A 21,370-nucleotide genomic window follows, 5' to 3' on the forward strand; every position below is an offset into this window, starting at 1 on the left:
CCCCGGTCTCGCCAGTTCCAGCAGCCGCACGGTGTCGCCCCCTAGCGCGTGAAGCCGGGCGTTGTAGGCTTGCCGCCCTTGCCTGGCGCGCTTGAAGAGGTCGAAGGTGATGTGACCTGAGATGAGGGCCACTGCCATCCACGTCAGATGGTCGGTTCTAAGGTCAGGGCTCATCTCCTGCCACGAGAAAAAAAAGCCAGTTTCATCATCTGGGTTCATTGGTTGTAACTCACATGCGTGCATGAGCGCGTTTTTGGTCTTGTGCCTGCGTGTACATACGAAGGGGGGGGGGGGGGGGGGGGGGGGGGGGTAAGGCATTAGCAAGTCTGCACATAAGTTCACCCAGGAGATCGGGAAAATCTCCACACTTAAGCCACCAGACGCGGCCAGGCTGAGATTCGAACCCTGAACCTTTCGCACAAAAGGACCTGGTCTTAATCACTAAGCCCTTTCGCCCATGAAAAAGAAAAAAAGAAGAAAAAAAGAAGAAAGAAAGAAAAAAGCCTGTGATAAGATAGTGTAGGCCGAGATTGACATGGTTTGAGGTGAGTGCCACAGCCTTCTCGGTGAACAGGTCGGTGCTTCTGCCGAGAAGCTTTTTCTGCCATGGACAAAAGGCACGCACCCACAAATACGCACAAGCGTTTACACACACACACACACACACACACACGCACACGCACGCCCCGACACACACGCACGCACGCCCTGACACACACACACACATGCACACACACACAAACATACACACACACACACACACACACGCACACACACACACACACACACACACACACACACACGTGCGAGCGCGCAAGCACGTCGCCGAGTCATACACTTTATGGTATACAACGAAAATTGCCAAGACACGTTACATCAGGCAACTTTTCAGCAATGACTAGAGAATACGTTATACGTTACTTGGTTTTGGTATTGCCTAATACCCACTTTTGTGAAATTATATAATTATGTAGGGGAAGGGCTCCTAATATGGACCGGCTTCTAATATGGACCACCTCCTGTTCTGACAAACTAACGGTGCTAGAGCGCTCAAAACAATTTCATTGGCTGTATTCACCCTCTCTGGATAACTTTCACATGTCAAAACAGTTGCAGAAACACAAACCTCAAAACCGTTAGGCTTTTTCTCTTTTTTCCACTTTTGGCAGGGTTCACTCTAAATTTGCCGCCTAAAACAGACTCGTTTCTGTCCACAGCCAAAGCTTTTATCACACAAAAATCGCAGCATATGACAGCTAAGACCGTATTTGTTACATTTTAGCATTGTTGACCCCGAGTTTCTACTGCAAACAAAAAATAATAGCAACATCTCAAAGTATGTGTGAGTCCCCTAATATGGACCACCTTCAACAAATCGAAAAAAATAAAAGCAAAATGCTATTTTCATTCATACATTCAGAAGCTTGCCTTCGAGATTTAAAAACAATATCACAAATAGTTATCTTTTCGTGGAAATTGATAATTTCACTTATTCTCACTCTGTTTTTGATAAGCTTCTTTAGTTTCCTGGTGTGCTCCAAATAATGCTCTCATCAACCCGAAACAGATAAATCTAAAGCATATTTTGATTAGTCTGACTTGCACACTAAGTTGTATCAATTTATTTTGAAGTATAGGACTTTTTACAGTGATTCGAGAAGGCCGCCTCAGTGGTCCATATTAGGCGCCCAGGCTCCTAATATGGACCTCTTTTTTTGTATTTAATTTTTGCTGAATATCTATCAAAGCTATTTCACACTAATTAGGCCTATCGGTTAACCTGAGAGAGAAGGACTACCAAACACAAAATGAAACTTCTTCGCAAGCTAGTTATCACCATAAAACAAAAAGTGGTCCATATTAGGCCGGAGCCCTTCCCCTTCACACACACACACACACACACACACACACACACACACACACACACACACACACACACACACACACAATCAACTACAACAACAAACAAACAAAACTTTACTAAATGTAAAAAGAGCAAAAACTTACTTCCAATTTCTTGTCCACGGTTCGTCGGATGTATGGAACCAAGATCATCAGCTTCAGAGGGGCTAGCATACTACAGATGAGGACGAAAACGAGACGCCTCGCTATCGTCTCCAGCCATTTTGGCGTGACGTCATCGACATGACGTAAAACGGATTGCACCTCCGTCGTGACCGTGAGGGAACGCTTGGCCAGATTTGCTGCTTGTCGAGCCAAGCATGTCACCACCACACCGGAAATGAAGGACAGCATGATTGCTGCAAAAAAGAACGGGTGGAATTTGTTAACAGAACAGCATAATTAGCCGCGTTTCCCTGCACAGATCCCCTTGGGCTTTCCCGCCACACCTCATGCGTTTATCCATTTAAAAAAAAAACTAAGTTTCATTGAAAACTGCTTTGGGGGGGGGGGGGATCATTTTTATCATTGTCCAGGCGGGACAGAGTACGGCGGAAAAAGCCCAAGTAGGGGAAGGACTCCTAATATGGACCGGCTCCTAATATGGACCACCTCCTGTTCTAACACACTAAGCTGTAAGGGTGCTATCATTACCACATTGAACCTCTTTGGATGACTTGCACATGTCAAATCAGTTGCGGACGCATTGACCACAAATTTGGCTGTTTTTAAGCTCTTTTTTTACAATGATTTACTGCATGTCGGAGAACTCCAAAAATTGTGCGTAATGTTTGTGAAAAGAGCTGTTCTACAGAATTTGAAGAACAAGAAAAGGACTTCTATATATTCGAAGAGAAAACACGAGCATTCATCGATTTTTTTTTACTCTTGAACTCTTTGTACGAAAAGAGCTATTCCAAAGAGATTCAAGAAAAAAGAAGAATATTAACAGCTATTGTGTTTTCAGCGTAGCAATAGGGCCCGATATTTAGACGAGACAAGTATAATGCCGACGAGTCGAAGACGAGTCGCATTATACTTGTTCGAGTCTAAATATCGGACCCTATTGCTACGATGAAAACACAATAGCGTTTATATAGCTATTCTGACATTAAATTCTGTGTTAAAATCATGTTTTTGTCGGCAACAAGTACCAGAATGGTCCATGTCGTTGATTGCAGACGACGGTTCCCTTTCCGCATGAAGCCACGGAAATAACCGAACATTGAAAAACCCACGGACATGTATTACGGAGAAAACTCGAGATAACCGGATGCTTAGCATTACGTCAATATGTTAGGAATCATATGACGTCATGACGTATCATGCTTGCCTACGTAGATTGTATGTTCGAAAGTCTGACTTCTGTTGGGAATTCGCGTGGTGAAGACTGCGGTAAATCTGTAGATGATAAGAGAACAAGGATTGTCTCAGAAGAAACGACGAAATGTTTCAGACCGGAAACTTCATTTCAACATTGCACTATACAATGGACGTTCTATGTGACAGGAGAGTTTGCTGATTTTGTGTTAAACATTGGAGAGATCGTCTGCTAGAATCAGAGATAGGTCTCTTCAGATTGCAGCTTCTGGAAATGTGCAAGGTTTGTTGCCTGTTAAAGAACTGGATTTTAAACGTAATGTATGTCATGTACAGTAAGCAACAACAAAAACACACACAAAGCAAATGGCATCGTCTGTTGACTAGTCACAGGAACAAACCTGGCGAGGTATGCGTGTACTTTATACACGTGGAAGAAACCGGAACCATGCGTCTTTGTTTTTGCCGATATCGTTTGGATATCGGCAAAAATGGCCGACTTTCGTAGCGTTATGCTTTGATGATCGGAAAAGGGATGTGTGAGACCATCCAATCACAGCCCCCGAATTCCCCCACGTGTCCAACAGAATAGCTATATATTTAAAAATAGCATACACAAACAAATGAAGATAGTTAGTTTAACAGCCTTGAGAACAGAATAAGGAGCGAACATGTGAAGCAGCAACGGAAATAAACTTGAAAGAAAGAAGAATGAAGAAGAAAGAACGGAAAGAAGGGACGATAAAGATTGCCAACAGTTTAACAACAAAATCCAAATGACAAACATGACTTACCTCCCTTATTCTCCGGCAAGACCGCAATGAGCAATTCGTTCATCTTTTTTCACTTTGTTTTTCGCCAGCAAACAACTTTCTTTCTTTTTTTTTGTTGATAAGCATAACAAAACGATGGTTATCAAAACCGTTTTTGAAGGCGTCCTTGGTGACTATGTGTTTCTTACTAAGACATACCGCATGAGAAGTGATCGAGATAGAAGTACAATTGCTCTATCATCATTATCACCGAGTCTGCGTCAGTGTTGGCCGACTTTGGTTCTCGTCCAAAGCGCGCGCAGACTGAGACTGTCGAGGTTTCAACCATTGGGCAGGTTTATAGTGGGGCTCCATTGAAGACAAATTTCAGTGTTTGGCGGAATCACTGCAAGCAACCAATCAATGCAGGGAAAGCCAAGACCACGTGACGCGTGCATGCTCGACTGACTTTCCGACAAGTCAGCAAAATGTATTTATAATTGCTACAGGCCTGCTTCTGCTCAGGGGTGTGTGTGTAATCGTGGCCACGAGTTCAAGATCAAGATGCTGTGACGACGCGACATAACAGTCAGTTTGACGTTGAGGGCGTTATTTCTTTGGCAAAGGCCTAGGCTACATGTATTTCTCTCACAAAGCTGTGTGCTAGACCAGTAAAGAGACTGAGTTCAATGGACGCCTATCGATTGTAAAGTTACACGCATTAATTTAAAACAAGACACGATGATTGTCAACGTGTGCCCACTCAACGTGTGTGTTGTTCACCAGCTTTTTGTTTTGTAGCCTGCATGCTGGTCTTGTTTTGTTGTCACAATTTTTGTCTCATATATTTGTAGTTTCTCAGTCTTAAAAGGGACGCGGGGGGAGGGGGGGGGGGGGTGCTGCGAGCCTTCTCCAGGAGGCTTTTCATTCTGGGGCTCTTCCACTCTTTCATGCTGGCAATAGACGATGTTCGGAATTAACTCTGTCGGGTCTGTATAGGTTGTGAAAGAGTGAAAACTCTTGCTTTTAGTGAGTAAAACTGTCCAACTTGACATCATGGACCACTCACTAGCAAGGGATGTGTCTGAAACACGTGGACAAGGAGCACGTGCTGAACGACCTACTCACTAAGAGTTATTCCCGGAATGTGCCTAAACAGAATTCACAGCTTAGTACACAAGATGTAAAATTCGGTCTGAGTAGTTTATAGTATCTTTTTGGATAGACTCGCTAGTCGCCTCACGTTGGCGGTAAGCCTTCTGGCATAGACCTAAATATAGGTCCCTGGTTCTGGGTTGCAGTTTTAAACTGACTATATATACCGTGCTCGGTGCGCGTGTGTGACCGAATTATGCATTTCTTTTACCCCCTTCGCCTTGACTGAAATGTCACATTCGAATCAGTCCATTTACACGTCCTGCAATGCGCGTGCTTCTCGCATGGGCGAAATCAGCTGTTCCAAAAACCGACAGACTTCGACCCCCCCCCCCCCCCTACACCCCCCCCCTACACCCCCCCTACACCCCCCCCTACACCCCCCCATACACACACACACACACACACACACATCTCTCCCCACCTCCGATCCCAACCCCAACCAAACACATCGCCCTCCCCCCGTGAAGCCCCCGCCCCCAACCTCTTTTGTCCCTTTTCCTTTTTTAACTTTTTTTTCCGCACGGCGCATGCACGCTGTATGGCACCGTGGATCTGGAATAAGATCATCCTTCAACCTGGACATAATTATCCGCTCGAATGCGGAGCCGCGGGAATACTTGATCAATTAATTTCGCATTTTGACATAGGATTCAGAAGCGATACTGATATCATCAACAACCACCTCCCCCCCCCCCCTCCCCAGTCATAACATCTGGGGGGTGGGGGGAGGTTTTCGTCTGTTTCTAAGTGTAAGCATGCTCATTCCCCAGGTGGGGTCGGGGGGTGGGGGTTCGGGGTCGGCTGAAGAATTGGCACCAAATTCAATCGTCTGAAAAACCCAATACCTTCATCACAGCTTCCTCATTCGCAATAAATCTAAATAGAAAACCATGTCAGAGCCGCAAAACTATTCCAATGATGGATAGTAGCCTACAAATCGAAAACAACTGAAATGGAGTTAATCACGAGAAAAAAAATTAAAAGTAGGACAAGCCAGGTTGGCCGAAAAAAATAAACAGGTCTGTATTTAAGGTTCTCTATGCATGCTAATGGTTTTACCGTGAGGGCGTTAAACAATACTTATCATCACCTTTTTACTAAGTTAAACGATGATCAACCCGGACAGTTTGATCTCGGTCACCGTTTTTCCTCTGCACCAAAACCTATTTTAAGTCAGATCGGAACTTCTATTTTATTGCAATGTGGAGACGGAATAATGTATGATTTTATGGGACAGGCAGAGAATAATTGTGGTGTTAGTGGGTGCATGGTGTGTGTGTGTGTGTGTGTGTGTGTGTGTGTGTGTGTGTGTGTGTGTGTGTGTGTGTGTGTGTGTGTGTGTGTGTGTGTGTGTAGGTTCTTTGCGATGCCGGTGTCAGTGGTATTATGACATGCTAGAATCAATTCTTGTGCATGTATTTATTTGTTTATTTGTATTCTAACTTTTACTTAAAGTGCATTTCTAAGTTATAGATCTGTGTCTGTCTGTCTTTCTTTCTGTTTGTCTCGGCCTGTCTTCCTGTTTGTTTAATTGAGTGTCTGTCTGCCTGTTTGTCTGCATGTCTGTCTGCATGTCTGTATGCGCATGTCTCTCTACTTGTCAGCTAGCCTGCCTGGCTCAGTACATGCCGTGTGCCTGCCCGTTTGTCTGTCTGTGTGTCTGTCTAGTGACTCCCCGCACATGTAGCCGGCCGGCATTTACCATAACAAAACCGCTCCTCTCAGCTGTTTCGCTAAAAGCGGTGAGCGAAGGCTAAAAGTTATTCGCTTCTTCCACGAGAGATATTTCAGTAGGTGTTGTCCAGGAATAGAAAATGTTCGGAAATAACTCTGTTGGGTTTGTATGGGTTGTGAAATAGTGAATATTCTTGCTTTTATAGAGGCAATTTGTCCAAAGTGACATTATAGGCCAGACACTATATAGCGAGGGGTGTGTGTGTGTGTGTGTGTGTGTGAAACACATGGACAAGGAGCACGTGTGGTAAGTTTGCCTCACTAAAAGCAAGAGTATTCACTCTTTCACAGCCCATTCAAACCCGACAGAGTTATTTCCGGAGTTCGTCTATTAGCACCGAAAGATAAAAAAAATAAAAAATAAAGTAATGTTTCCGTAATTTTTTTTTCAAGAATGTTTAATGTAACAGTACCTCATTTCTGTTCTTCCTTTGGGTTAACAGAAGCATGCTTTCCTTCTCTTCTTCTTTATTTTTACCTCATTGGGAATTAACTATAGCGTAGGCATGCACAGCAGAAGAGTACGAAAGTAACTGTCGAAGAAGCAAACTGAATACAAATGCACGAACACAATCTGACAAAATTTAGCTTGTCGCTTGTAGAGAGGAGGCTGCACCAGCTGTTCCAGCGTAAATGGAATCTATTTAACGTGTGCTCACTTATTTGATAAAAAAACAAAATCATGTCGCTGCCAAAATAGCCTATCGCTTGTAGCACAGTGAAGTATCAAGTAGTGACTCTTACATGCTGGATGCACTCACTACCTGTTCTATTTCCTGAAGTCGGACAGCTTCTTTAAAAGTCAGTGACCGATATTTGTGCTCAAAGGCTTAAAGGCTTGCTGCGAGATCTTACGTTCGGTTGGGTTGACACCGTGTCGACGGTCCAAGGTAACGTCTTGTAATGCGGTCAAAGTATTTACGTTAAAGAAGTATTTTATCTTAAAGAAGATAGGGCGGCGTTCGGATCGTGATGATTTTTGCAGATTGACAAGAACAACAACAACAACAACATCATCAACATTCGTTTGAGTGAGTGATGTTCAGCGCCTTACCAGCAGCTTTTCTTCGTCTCCACACTTTGTTCAATTAACTAGTATTTTAGTCATTCTTAACCATCCAAGGATCTATGTGTTTGGACCGGTGTCTGCGTCTTCTTCTCCTTTTCAATCGGATATAAGTTTTGAGTGTTTTTGCTATGCTGATCGCCGTCTACAAGTGTCTGTTTGCCGCGGCCTCTCTGTCGGCCATTGTGTTGACGCGGTGTGACAGTCAGGCCTGTCCACTCGACAGCCATGCTTGTGAACGTCGCTGAGTGTTGTGCAGTGGCACTGACCACCGGGCCCCGACCCTATGCGTCGCTACGGTTGTCTCCGGTTGTGCTTCAGCGGTGCCGACAGCTTGGAATAGTTCCTGGAAAAACGGTGAGAGGGGTACGGGCCGGTAGCAGACGACAGAAACACATTCCAGTCATTACGAGTGTTGCACAGGCGCCTGACAGTACCATGTGTTTTAACGATGGCATGCACTTGTATCAAAGACAATCTAAGCGTAACCTATCCAACATGATTCAGATAAACCAACCTGACATCACACACGTTCCAAAGACAATGAAAATAGAAACTATCGCATCCACAGGCACACGAGCCGTGGCACATAGCCAAAAATGTATTAACAGATCAAATCTAGTTAGTATCAAACGCACACTCCCCACAAAGCAGGGGGATGATTCCAAACACTTCAAGGTGTGCTACCTGAACGCCCAGTCGTGCCGCAACAAAACGACCGAGCTAGCGGACCTGATACACGATAGCCAAGCGGACTTAGTCTTCATAACAGAGACTTGGTTTAGAGAGGTCGGCGACGAGCCCCTGATGCAAGCGATGACTCCCCCGGGCTTCAACCTCCACTCCTGCCCACGTCTGACTGGCGCGGGTGGTGGTCTGGCCGTGCTCTATCGCACTTCATTGCGCGACTGCGTAGACATTTCGCTTGAACGGTTTGATTTTCTTTCGTTTGAACTGTGCAAGACTAAAATCCGTCATTGCAATCAAGACCTCACATTTCTTTGTGTATACCGCCCTCCCCCCAATAAAAAGAACAAACTATCTACTCCGCAGTTTTTGGCTGAGTTCACAGAGCTTTTAGACGAATACGCCAATTTGCACTGTAATCTTGTAGTTGTCGGAGACATCAACCTTCATTATGATTCACAGTCGGACTTGAACGCTAACACGCTGAAAACACTGCTCCCCACTCTCAACTTGTCCCAGCTGGTAGACAGGCCGACGCATCGTCGTGGACACACCCTTGACTGGGTGGTGGTCGGCGGGGACGTCGGCGTCTCAGACCTGATTGTGCAGGACATGCTGATCTCCGACCACTTCGTCATTTCTTTCGGCTTCGACCTTCAGAAGCCAGGCCCTGCCAGACGAGTCGTCACCTCGCGCAACATGAAGCGGATCGACATGGCAGCACTGAAGGATGACGTCAGAGCACTCCAGTTAGACAGACATGACCTCGTGTCCAGCTACAACAGCGACCTGCGCCGGATTCTGGACAAGCACGCCCCTCTCACCACACGCACAGTCACCGACAGACCCTCGGCACCTTGGCTTACGCCGGAGGTCTCCACAGCCAAGCAAGATCGGCGTCGTGCTGAGAGAGAGTGGAGGAAATCGGCTCTCACGGTCCACAGGCAAATCTTTACTTTTCACCGAGAGGCCGTCAAAGAGATGGTGGATAAGAACAGACACCAGTTTATTTCTCAGAAAATCGAGAACAGCACCTCCAGCAAAGAACTCTTTCTGATCACAGGGCAGCTCCTCGGTAAAGTTCAAAATAAAAAGCTACCAAACTCCGTCCCTCTTGATGACCTTCCAGATAAGTTTGGGGACTTTTTTGCCGAAAAAATCGAGAAGATCCGAGTCGAGCTTGATGCTGCTCCTGGGCATCCAGAGCATGCGCCATTTCACGGCGCCCACCTCACCGGTTTTTCTCCTGTCACTAAAGAACAAGTGAAGAAGATCATTGAAAAAGCTCCACCCAAATCCTGTATTCTCGACCCAATTCCTTCAGAGCTATTAAATGAGTGTCTAGAGGAATTACTCCCTGTCATTACTGACATCATAAATCAATCCCTCACATCCGGTCAAGTACCCCCTTCTTTTAAGCATGCAGTAGTCACTCCCCTCCTGAAAAAAGCTAACCTTGACATCAACACTTTCAAGAACTACCGCCCTGTCTCCAATTTGCCTTTTGTTTCGAAAGTCCTTGAAAAAGTTGTTTTGGCCCAATTGTCAGAGCATCTCGCTAAGACAGGTATGGTTGAACCATTACAGTCCGCCTACCGCGCAGATCACAGCACTGAAACAGCCCTACTTAAGGTAGCGAATGATCTTCTCACTGCTTGTGACAGCGGCTCTGTTTCGCTTCTGGCCCTGTTGGACCTATCCGCAGCGTTCGACACCCTTGACCACGATATACTGCTGGCAAGGTTGAACACCACATTCGGCATAACAGGCACGGCTCTGGGGTGGTTCTGCTCCTACCTGACTGGACGCACTCAGGCTGTTGTGATCCAGAATAAGCACTCCGAGGACACCATATTAAAGTATGGTGTCCCACAAGGATCTGTGTTAGGCCCAGTGTTATTCACTATGTACATGCAGCCGTTAAGCAAAGTCATAAAGCACCACAATGTCCTGTACCACATGTTCGCAGACGACACTCAACTACAAAAATCCGCACACACCAAACAGTTTACAGAGTTAGTGCAGTCAATAGAATCATGCAGCGATTCCATCAAACAGTGGATGACAGTCAACAAGCTCAAGATGAATGATGATAAGACAGAGATCATGCCAGTTGGCAAACAATCAAAGTTAAAGCTTCTTTCAGAAACATCCAGTCTTACCCTTTCTGATACCACAGTCACATTCAGCACCAAAGTAAAAAACCTGGGTGTCCACCTTGACAGTAACCTGTCAATGGACGCCCACATCAACTCACTCTGCAGAACCGCCTTTCTTGAAATGCGGAGGATTAGCCAAATCAGACACCTTCTTTCCCTCGACGCAACCAAGACACTGGTTTCGGCTTTTATTTTGTCGAGACTGGATTACTGCAACTCGCTCCTAGCCGGCCTCCCAGACGCCAAGCTAGACCGCCTACAGCGCATCATGAACAATGCAGCACGTCTTGTGCTGCGCAAGCGCAAGCGCGACCATGTCACCCCTCTCCTCATGACCCTTCACTGGCTACCAATCAAAGCACGCATAACATATAAAATAGCTACCCTGTGTTACCGTAGCCTTCAAGACTCTGCCCCTTCTTACCTGTCTTCGCTCTTAAAGCCACACGTCCCCACACGCAACCTCAGATCCGCTGACGCAGGGCACCTTGTTGTCCCACGCGTCAAACTGAACGCTTTCGGCAAGCGCGCCTTTACCTACACAGCTCCCTCTATTTGGAACTCTCTGCCCATGTCTGTCCGCCTTTCTACCTCTCTCCCTTCCTTCAAGTCCTCTCTAAAAACACACCTCTTCCGGGAATACTTCAACCCCTAGCCTGTGCGAGTGATTCGATGTTGTCCGTGTGTGTGTTTGTGTGTGTGTGCGAGTGAGCGACACGAGTATATGCGAGTAATTGGTTGTGTGCACTGTTCAGTATTTGCCACATTGAGGAGAGGGGTCGCTTGCCATCGTAGCGCGCTGTGGGCCGGCTGGGGGCGGGTTGCTTGCGAGGGCTGTATTTTGTACATTGATTATTTGATACATGTATAATTATTAAATGCGTCTCCAGGAATATGTTTAGTTTAAATCTTGTGTCGATACTATTTAATTCTGCCTCGCTATTAGCCATTGAGTAAAACTGTTTTATCACCATTGCTTTATTGTTGTTAATTCGTCTCCAGAAATATGTTTTGTTTTAATCTTGTGTCGATACTATTTAACTCTGCCTCGTTATTAGCCATTGAGTATAACTGTTTTATCACCATTGTTTTATTGTTGTTCTTTGGCCATTTACGTTGAATGACTTGTTATACATTGACATTGATAGTTTTATTCTTCTTCTTCTTCGTCGTTCGCTAGATAGTCTTATTATAAGAACCTTTTTTTTTTAATTCCTATTAACTCGATGTTCTTTAACTATGTTTGTAAATTGTTAGAGGATCTTTTAGTAGAAGTGTTTAACTGTCGAAGCTGCTTTTACCTAAGAGACCGACTGTATATTGTGCTGTTGTATTTGTCAGACTTGATTGTACCAAGTCCTTCACATGTTGTAATGCGCTTAGAGCCAAATATTTTTGTTTTTTGTAAGGGATAGGCGCAATATAAATACACTTTATTATTATTATTATTATTATTCATTTAAGCTCTAGCATGTTCGAATCCAAAGAGAGGGTTGCTCCGACACACACGCGCACACACAAACACACACAAGCACACAAGCACGCACGCACGCACGTACCCACGCACGCACACACGCACGCACACACACACACACACACACACACACACACACACACACACACACACACACACACACACACGCACGCACACACACACACACACACACACACACACACACACACACACTTATGTTGAAGTCACGCTCTCAATATCTATTTAAACGCTATTATCATGTAGAAATTGCTAATGCTTCGCGTTTTTCATCAGTTGTCGACCTTGTTTTGCAGTGTCGGCGGCCATTTTTGTGTGTTTAAATTGAGGCCAAGGTTGGCATCCTAGACTACGCACTTTACCGTCTGGCCTAAAGGTAGGCCTATATGGTGACCCAAGAATGCAATCCACAGAAATACCAATAACTTCTACATCTTCTAACATAGCCTGACGTATGTACTAGCTGTGTAAAAAAAAAAATCCGAATTCGGGCCGGATCGACTCTACAGAACGAGGTCGTAACTGAGCTCTAGCCAAACTAACCCGATTTTAAGCCCTCCCCCCCCCCCCCCCCCAATTGTTACCTTTGGGGACTGGTCATGCATATGTTGAAGTTAATATACACGTATTTAGCGTTTTGCGTATTTTATCTTCAATTCATCCCACGACCAATTACATTAAGAGAATCACAATTGTGTTACGATTACTACTACTTCTATACGACGACGTCTGACGACGAAGATTACTGCTACTTCTACTACGAGTACTACCATTTCTGCTACTACGATGACCGTATCACAACGGCGACAATAATGCAGCTAATTACTCTTAACGAATTATTTTTTCTTTATTCGCAAATATATACCAAGTAATTTTAAAATCTTGATTTTTTTCCCCCAGTAAATATGTAACGCGTTTTCACGTATGCTCGTCAAAATCAGTGCCAAAAAAAAATACTCGTACCAAAAGATGCACCATTGAAAAGAAATAGGTAAAAAGGGCAAAGTAAGGATATATCTGTGAAAGGTTCTTTATCCCGTCTTTCAGTTTGAAAGAACTGGGTCGTGTTCGAGGGTGGGAAGGTGAAATATTCGGCTAAGCAGCGCAGTCGGAACACGCATGACTGCACTTCTTAGAGAACACCAAGAACACAGAGAGAGAGACGGACACGGGTCAACTTCTTGTGCAAACCCAGAGACGGAAGCCATGTCCCACCCCCGTGTCACCACAATGGCACGTAAAAGATCTTGGTCATTCTGCCATAAGTGCAGATGGCTGATGCCACCTAAACACGCATACACTTGTGTATATCGTCAAAAGCCGTGAGGGCGTAAAACTCGAATCATATAACCCATATCTTGTCCTTAAGAGGCAAAATATACACAAAGAAAAAAGCCAAGCACCCCCCTTCAATTTCGCAATGACTGATTTTTAAAGTTCTGGTATGGAAACAGTAAGTTCAGGAGCTCGGTTTGACAAATGTTATCGACAAGAGCAACTCTTTGGAAATTACATCACACAAGAAAACTCTAGTTTTGATTGGTTTTAATCGTGATTTGGTACCTTGCCAAAAGGTGACGTTTTAACCCTAAAACAGTACCCCTGATAAGTATGGAGCTGCAAGCTGAAAAAGACATGTTTAGGTAAATGTGTCATGAAAAAAATGTAATTGAGAGTGCTCAGATGGCATACGCGATTCAAAAGTTCAATATCGAGTGAAACCCCCGCGTGCCCGGATGACGGCGTCAACCCTGCGTCTCATCCCTCCAGTCAAACGTCGGATCTGTTCACGGGTCACTTGCAACCACTCACGATGCAAAGCTGCCTCCAATTCACGTAATGTCTGCACAGGAGGCTGCAGAGCTTGTATACGACGCCCCAGGATGTCCCAAACATGCTCCAGCGGATTAAGATCTGGACTCATTGCCGGCCATGGGAGTGTTGTTACAGCGTTGTTCTGGAGGTAGTCCACTACTGCCCTGGATCGATGAGGCCTGGCGTTATCATCCATGTACACGGGTCTTGTGGCAAGTGGGTGGTTGTCAAAATGAGTAACGACAACAGGTTCCAGGATATGTCGCATATACTGATCACCCGTGAGGTTGCCACGTATGGTGACAAGGTCTAGCTTGCAGTCATGGGAAATGCAACCCCAAACCATGACTGACCCGCCACCGAATGGAACAGTTTGTCTGATGTTCCTGGGTGTATAGGCCGTATTCCTGTGCCTCCATACCCTCAGTCGGCCGTCAGTGACATGGAGAAGGAATCTGCTTTCGTCCGACCAGTGGATACTCCTCCACGTTCTCAGGTTCCATCTTTGCCGTGCCAGACACCATGCCAAGCGTCTTCTCTTGTGGTCATCTGTCAGTCGGGGACGCTTAATGACTCTTCGGGCTGCCATTCCTGCAGCTTTCAAGCGGTTTCGTACGGTCCTGGTTGACAGATGTCGATTTGGAAGCCATGCTCGTTTCAGGACGGTACTCGTTGAAAATGGCTCACGCCGAATTATTCGGAGAAGTGCTCGGTCTTCACGTTCTGACGTCACACGGGGTCGCCCTGACTGTGGACGGTCCTTCACAGCACCAGTCTGACGATGTTTGCGTACCAAACGGCTGATGACGGTGTAGTGGTAGCCAAGTTGACGACCAATCGCTTTGAAGGATGCTCCTTTAGCATGCATTCCTATAATCTGCCATCGGATCGCCTCTGATAATCGTCTTCTCGCCATGTTCACAGAGAATGTTTGCAAATTGTCGTCGCCCAGTGTTAAATACAGAAATTTGCAGCGTGAGCATACTGCCTTTTTTAACATTCATGGGTTGCATGCTGCACGTGCTTCTCACAGGCAGTGGCGACACAATCTTGACGCGTGAACTTCCCAACCTTATTATGGAAACCCATGTATGTTATTACGAAGAAAACAAGAAGAGCAAACGCTCGATCGAGTCACTTTCGCAGTTCTGAATATTATATGAGGCATCAGATGGACAGGAAGAAATTGCTATTCACAACACAATGAGTCACGTTCACATAAAATTTGAGCCCGGTCACTTTTATAGTTTCCGAGAAAAGCCCAACGTTAAGTTGTGTGTTGCCGAACAGAAAAGGCTAGTTATCTCCCTTGTTTTTCTGATAACGTTCGTAAAAGGCTACAGATGTAAATACTTTGATGTAAAGAATAATCCTACAAAGTTTCAATCACATCCGATGAACTTTGTCAAAGATATAAAATGTCTAATTTTTCCTTTGACGCTGACCTGTGACCTTGAAAAAGGTCAAAGGTCAACGAAACCATCGTTAAAGTGTAGAGGTCATTGGAGGTCACGACTAAACAAAATATGAGCCCGATCGCTTTGATAGTGTCCGAGAAAAGTCCAACGTTAAGGTGGTGTCTACGGACGGCCGGCCGGACGGCCGGCCGGACAGACTAACACTGACTGATTACATAGAGTCACTTTTTCTCAAGTGACTCAAAAATGGTAAAACAAATTTGACTCAATTATTATCACAAATTCATTCGGGGGGTGCTTGGCTTTTTTCTTTGTGTAGGGTGTGGGGGTGGGGGGTCGGGAGAAAGAGACAGAGAAAAGGAGAGGGAGAGGGAATGGAGATAGAAGGGACACACACACACACACACACACACAGGAGAACAACTTACTATGCCGCTCGGTCAGTAAGTGTCGATTGGCAGGCTCAAATAACCCAAACATTCTGATCAAAACAGAACCCGTCACACACACAGCCACTACCGCTGCTATCAAAACCGGCGTTTTCGCAGTCCTGAACTCCGATCAGCTGTTTTACCGGCGAAATCAGCTGTAGCCGGCTTCAACGCTGATAAATTCCCAGCTGTAGCCATAATAGGTGTAACATAAAAACTTAACCGACTGCCTGACATAAATAGCCATTTTTGAGAGTGTTCACGTTTTCGCGTTCATCGGACTGTTTCCGATTTCTGTCAAGGTTGAAAGGCCGGTAGTTTGTGTTGGTTTGGTACATGGGTAATTCTATCGGGCTGTCTGGGTATATATCTATAAATATATATCCAAGGACTTGTTGTTTACGCGGTAGTGAAGTGAGGCTTGCAGGTGAAGGTCGGTATTTTGCAGATGATGGGGAAATATCCAATGACCCTGAGAACTACAGGCACTGAAACCAGTGACTGACATGGCTTTAAGTTTATTTTTGTTTCTTTTCTCTTGTGTGTGTGTGTGTGTGTGTGTGTGTGTGTGTGTGTGTGTGTGTGTGTGTGTGTGTGTGTGTGTGTGTGTGTGTGAGTGTGTGTGTGTGTGTGTTTGTGTGTGCCAGTGTCGGTGATGGGGGTGGGGGGGGGGGGGCCTAGGGGTTGGGGGTTTGGGGGGAGGTTTTAGTCGTCCTACCGTCAGTTGTATAAAATATGTTATCCTACATACGTGAGAGAGACACCCGTGAGATAATAATCGTTCAAATCACACGTGTGTATATCATGTAGATGAGGTCATGTCAAGCAAGTCTGGCAGGGACCTGTTTTTCCGCTGCTCATGGTGCCAAAGTCACCGAGACAAACGTCACGAGTCATTATAGAAACAAAATTTGCGCTCGCTAATTACTCTCCATGAATCTTTAGAACTAACACGTCACGCCACACTTTCAGAGTGACGTTTCTTTGCTTTGACGTAATAGATTGCACGAGGCTTTAGAAGAGATCGAGGTTCCAAAACAAGCGTCTTCAATTTAGCTGCCTCGACTGCAGGACATTTTCAGTAAAATACACGTAGGTGCAGTATGTAGGATAAACAGAATACTACATGGCTTGCTGTTTCGTACCAGATTTACACTCGTTGCTTTTTCAAATAGTGAACAGCTCGCTTTCGCTCGCAGTTCAATATTTTAAAAAAACAACTCGTGTAAATCTGGTACGACACAGCAAGCCATATACAGTAGTATTCTCTATGTATCTCAAACAGCATTTTGTAAAAAATATTCTGACGAATTTGATTCAATTATTTGGGACACATGCTTTACACGCCTACAATGATTCATTGGAAAGAGCTTTGTACCTATGCTAAATATTTAACTAATTGAATGTGATTTCTTGAGTGCCAGAGTCCCTGGTCTGCTCATCGTCGTATCTTCTGTCAGTGCTGGAGGTGACACGGGGCCATACACCGGGCCAAGCAAACAAACCCCGTGGCCATTAAGGAGTTCAAATCTCTGGTCTGGTGAATGCGTGCAACCTTGACTGCTGTCACGGGGCAACGCAAGTGACGAGACGTTCAAACGCTGATTGTAATTTCTGTCCTTGATTGGGCGAAGTTGACTACGCGAAGTATGCTTCGCAAAGCTGGCCGCACGGAGCTTTAGCACTGAGTTTTCTGTAAAAAGACTTCTCGAAGTCTTCGCGAAGTCGACGGCTTAGAGCTCGATTAAGGGCCGTATGGTGACATAACTCCAAAACCTCAAACCGAACTGTGTAGCTCTTGGTTCGTTTTTGCATAAACCATTTATCCTGGACCGCCAACTAGCTCTCTCTCCGCTCTTTCTCTCTATTACGAGGTAGCGGCCTCTCGCATTTAGGAACCTACGCTTACAAGCCTTTCAGAAATCAGGGGGACGTGATATCCGGTGTCGATTGTAAACATGGACGAAGTTGCCGAGGTAAGTTCTGAAAATGCTAAAATAAACTCAGCAAAAGTGCACATGGAACATGTTTTTCGATGAGTTTTGTTAAGTTTAGTTTGGAGTTTTGGAAAATCCAGTTCATTGTCACCTCCCATTGTCACAAATAACTGGAGCGTGCTTTCTTTTCACTGTCTTCGAATCGCTGGCCTTTCAAACCGGACGCGACGCGCCCCTGAAAGTCGAGAGTCGTAACCTCGAAGGGTCACGTGACGAGTTGGCGGTCCAGGCTATTTGGTCTATGGTTTTTGAGACTGTTTTGATTAGCATGCTTTCTCGTGTTAGGGACTATGTTCACCACCACAAATATGACCAAGCTTTTACATGGTGCAACTTCATCCTTGAACGTAAACACATATCGAACGCATTAAATACATGTGTACATAATTCAATAATTCGTTACGCTTTCTTTCTTTCTTTATTTGGTGTTTAACGTCGTTTTCAACCACAAAGGTTATATCGCGACGGGGAAAGGGGGGAGAGGGGATAGAGCCACTTGTCAATTGTTTCTTGTTCACAAAAGCACTAATCAAAAATTTGCTCCAGGGGCTTGCAACGTAGTAAAATATATTATCTTACTGGGAGAATGCAAGTTTCCAGTACAAAGGACTTAACATTTCTTACATACTGCTTGACTAAAATCTTTACAAAAATTGACTATGTTCTATACAAGAAACACTTAACAAGGGTAAAAGGAGAAACAGAATCCGTTAGTCGCCTCTAACGACATGCTGGGGAGCATCGGGTAAATTCTTCCCCCTAACCCGCGGGGTACGTTACGCTGGAAAGACGGTATCTTTAAATGTTGTTTGAACCAGTCTTAGTCAGCACAAAGTCCAGGTAGAAATAGGTCACGTATAAAAAAAACTTGCCAGGAAAGAAGCTTCAGGAGGCGTTGCCGTCTACAACTGCTAAAACATTAATTATATGATTAGCCGGTCTTGCACTTTTGATTTCTCTTTGGACCCCACACATTGTTTCCACTCGATTTCACCTGCATGTCGGTTGCACACCCGTCCACGTACCCTCCCCACCCAACACTTACACGTGTACACCCCCTACGCCACCCCCCCCATCCCACCCCACCCCTTCACACACACACACACACACACACAAACACACACACACACACACACACACACACACACACACACACACACACGCACACACACGCCCAAACCGAATACAGTTGCTTTAGTGACTCAGTGCCAATACATCAGCCTGCTGTAATTTAGTATACCTGCCCCTTATTTGTAAAAACGTACACCACTGCATCGACTGAGTTGTGAATGCGTGCAACACATAAGAGTGTAATTTAATGACGTGGAAAAGGGTATACCGGTCTGCACCCGGTATAAAGGTTCTGACCGCATTTCATCCGCTAACCGTGCTTATGAACATGAATTGTTACAAATAATTTCTAGCTGTCAGATTTTATGTACCTTCAGGACTTATTCTTATTATTTGATAAGAAATCCTAGAATCAGCATTATTTTCGTAATCATCGGTTTTCGCCTTTTTCCCAAAGCGAGCTCCTGCCCACCCTACCCATAAAATAATATAGTTTAGTATCGCTGAGCATAGATTAACATAGATGTCGACAGCATTGGCGATGAAGTCTGATAACAAATGGATCCAGGGGAATCACCCGTGCAAGGTCATTCATATGTCAAACTCAGTGACTCGGTTTTCCGGGTTCAAATCGCCAGACAGGTAATTCGGTCACCGTTTTTTTTTCCAGCACACCTGATTTTGACACGTAATAGTGCACCGACAAACCTAGCCGGCCGGCCTTTTCTGTTGGAAAACAGTAATGGGTTACAATCTATGTCAAGAGAGGCTATTGTGGTTGGAATGGATGATACTGATGTAAATGCCTTGTTTCAAATGTTTTTATTACTGTATGCGGATGATACTGTGATATGCTCAGAGTCTGAAAAAAACCTGCAAGAATGTTTAAACAAAATGCACGAATACTGTTTAAAATGGCGTCTAAATATTAATGTAAACAAAACGAAAGTTATAGTTTTTTTCCAGAGGTAAAATTAGAAATAAACCATTGTTTACGTATAATGGCAATTTAATCGAAGTAGTGTTTGATGTAATGTACTTGGGCCTTAAGATTAATTATAATAATAAATTTTCAGTCGCACAGAAGAATCTATATGATCGTGCCTCAAGGGCAATGTTTGTTCTTTTGCGTACTTGTAGACAATTGTCACTGCCTGTGGACATACAAGTTGACCTGTTCGATAAAATGATTGCTCCAATTTTACTATACGGATGTGAAGTATGGGGTTTTGGTTCCTGTGAACTTGCTACTAAACTTCAATTGCGTTTTTATAAAATTGTTTTCAAACTAAAAAAATCAACTCCAAATGCTATGATATTTGGTGAACTTGGAAGATATCCACTAGATGTTAATATGAAATGTAGAATGCTTTGCTATTGGTATAAACTGATTAGTCCTATTCATAAAAATAAATTTTCAAGTATTGTGTATTGCTTTACTTACAATTGTATATCAACAAGATGATTGAATCTAATTATTTATGTTTTATTGAAAAAAACTTAAATGAAATTGGTCTCTCTGGCCTTTGGACTTTTCAAGAAAATGTTCAATACTCAAGCGCATGGTTTAAAAAGAAAGTAAAAAGAAGCTTGTATGACCAGTATATCCATAAATGGTTTACAGAAATTGGAACAAAAAATATGTTTTGGAATTATCGAATGTTTAAAGATATTTTTGCATGTGAAGACTATATCACACACCTGCCATACCAGCAATGTGTTTCAATGATGAAGTTTAGAACATTAAACAACAATTTGCCTGTACAGAAAGAACGTTATCTTAACATCCCGAGGTCAGAAAGAACTTGCACCAAATGTGTATCACAAGACATTGGTGATGAATTCCATTATTTATTTGTCTGTGATTTTTTCAAAGAAAATAGAGCTGAGTTGTTACCACCTTACTATTGGAAAAAGCCTAATGCACTTAAATTTAAAAAGTTGTTTGCTACTAAGAAAAAGAAATTGCTAAAGAATATTTTGGATTTTATTAACAGAATTTGTAACAGTTTTTCATAATTTTTTTATTTTTTTATTTACTATATTAGCATACATCATGATTGCATTGATTGTATTTATTGTTCAAAATGCCCCCATGGGTTATGGACTAATAAAACTTGAACTTGAACTTGCTTCAGTCCTTGAGCTTGCCGCCGCCTTGTCCACAAATGTTCGATGTCGGTTATAATCATAGCTCTCGACACACAGTAGACCGTTTAATATGAAGACACGAACCTGGCGTCGACTTTTTGGTAGCGTATTCAGGGGCGCGCGGATCAGTTGCTTTGTAAGGGGGAGTCGCACTTTGAATCGAAAGTGAATGTGATGGGCGCGAAGCGCCCGAATTTGCTTGGGGGGTCCGGGGGCA

General features: G+C 44.2%; 1 pseudogene; it reads right to left on the reverse strand.

Moving 5' to 3' along the window:
• Positions 1-4,372, reverse strand: part of LOC138970713 (type I iodothyronine deiodinase-like) — a 5,922-nt pseudogene extending 1,550 nt beyond the window's left edge.
• Between the last annotated feature and the right edge of the window lie 16,998 nt (positions 4,373-21,370).

This window comes from Littorina saxatilis, linkage group LG1, assembly GCF_037325665.1.
Source record: "Littorina saxatilis isolate snail1 linkage group LG1, US_GU_Lsax_2.0, whole genome shotgun sequence".
Lineage (NCBI taxonomy): Eukaryota > Metazoa > Mollusca > Gastropoda > Littorinimorpha > Littorinidae > Littorina > Littorina saxatilis.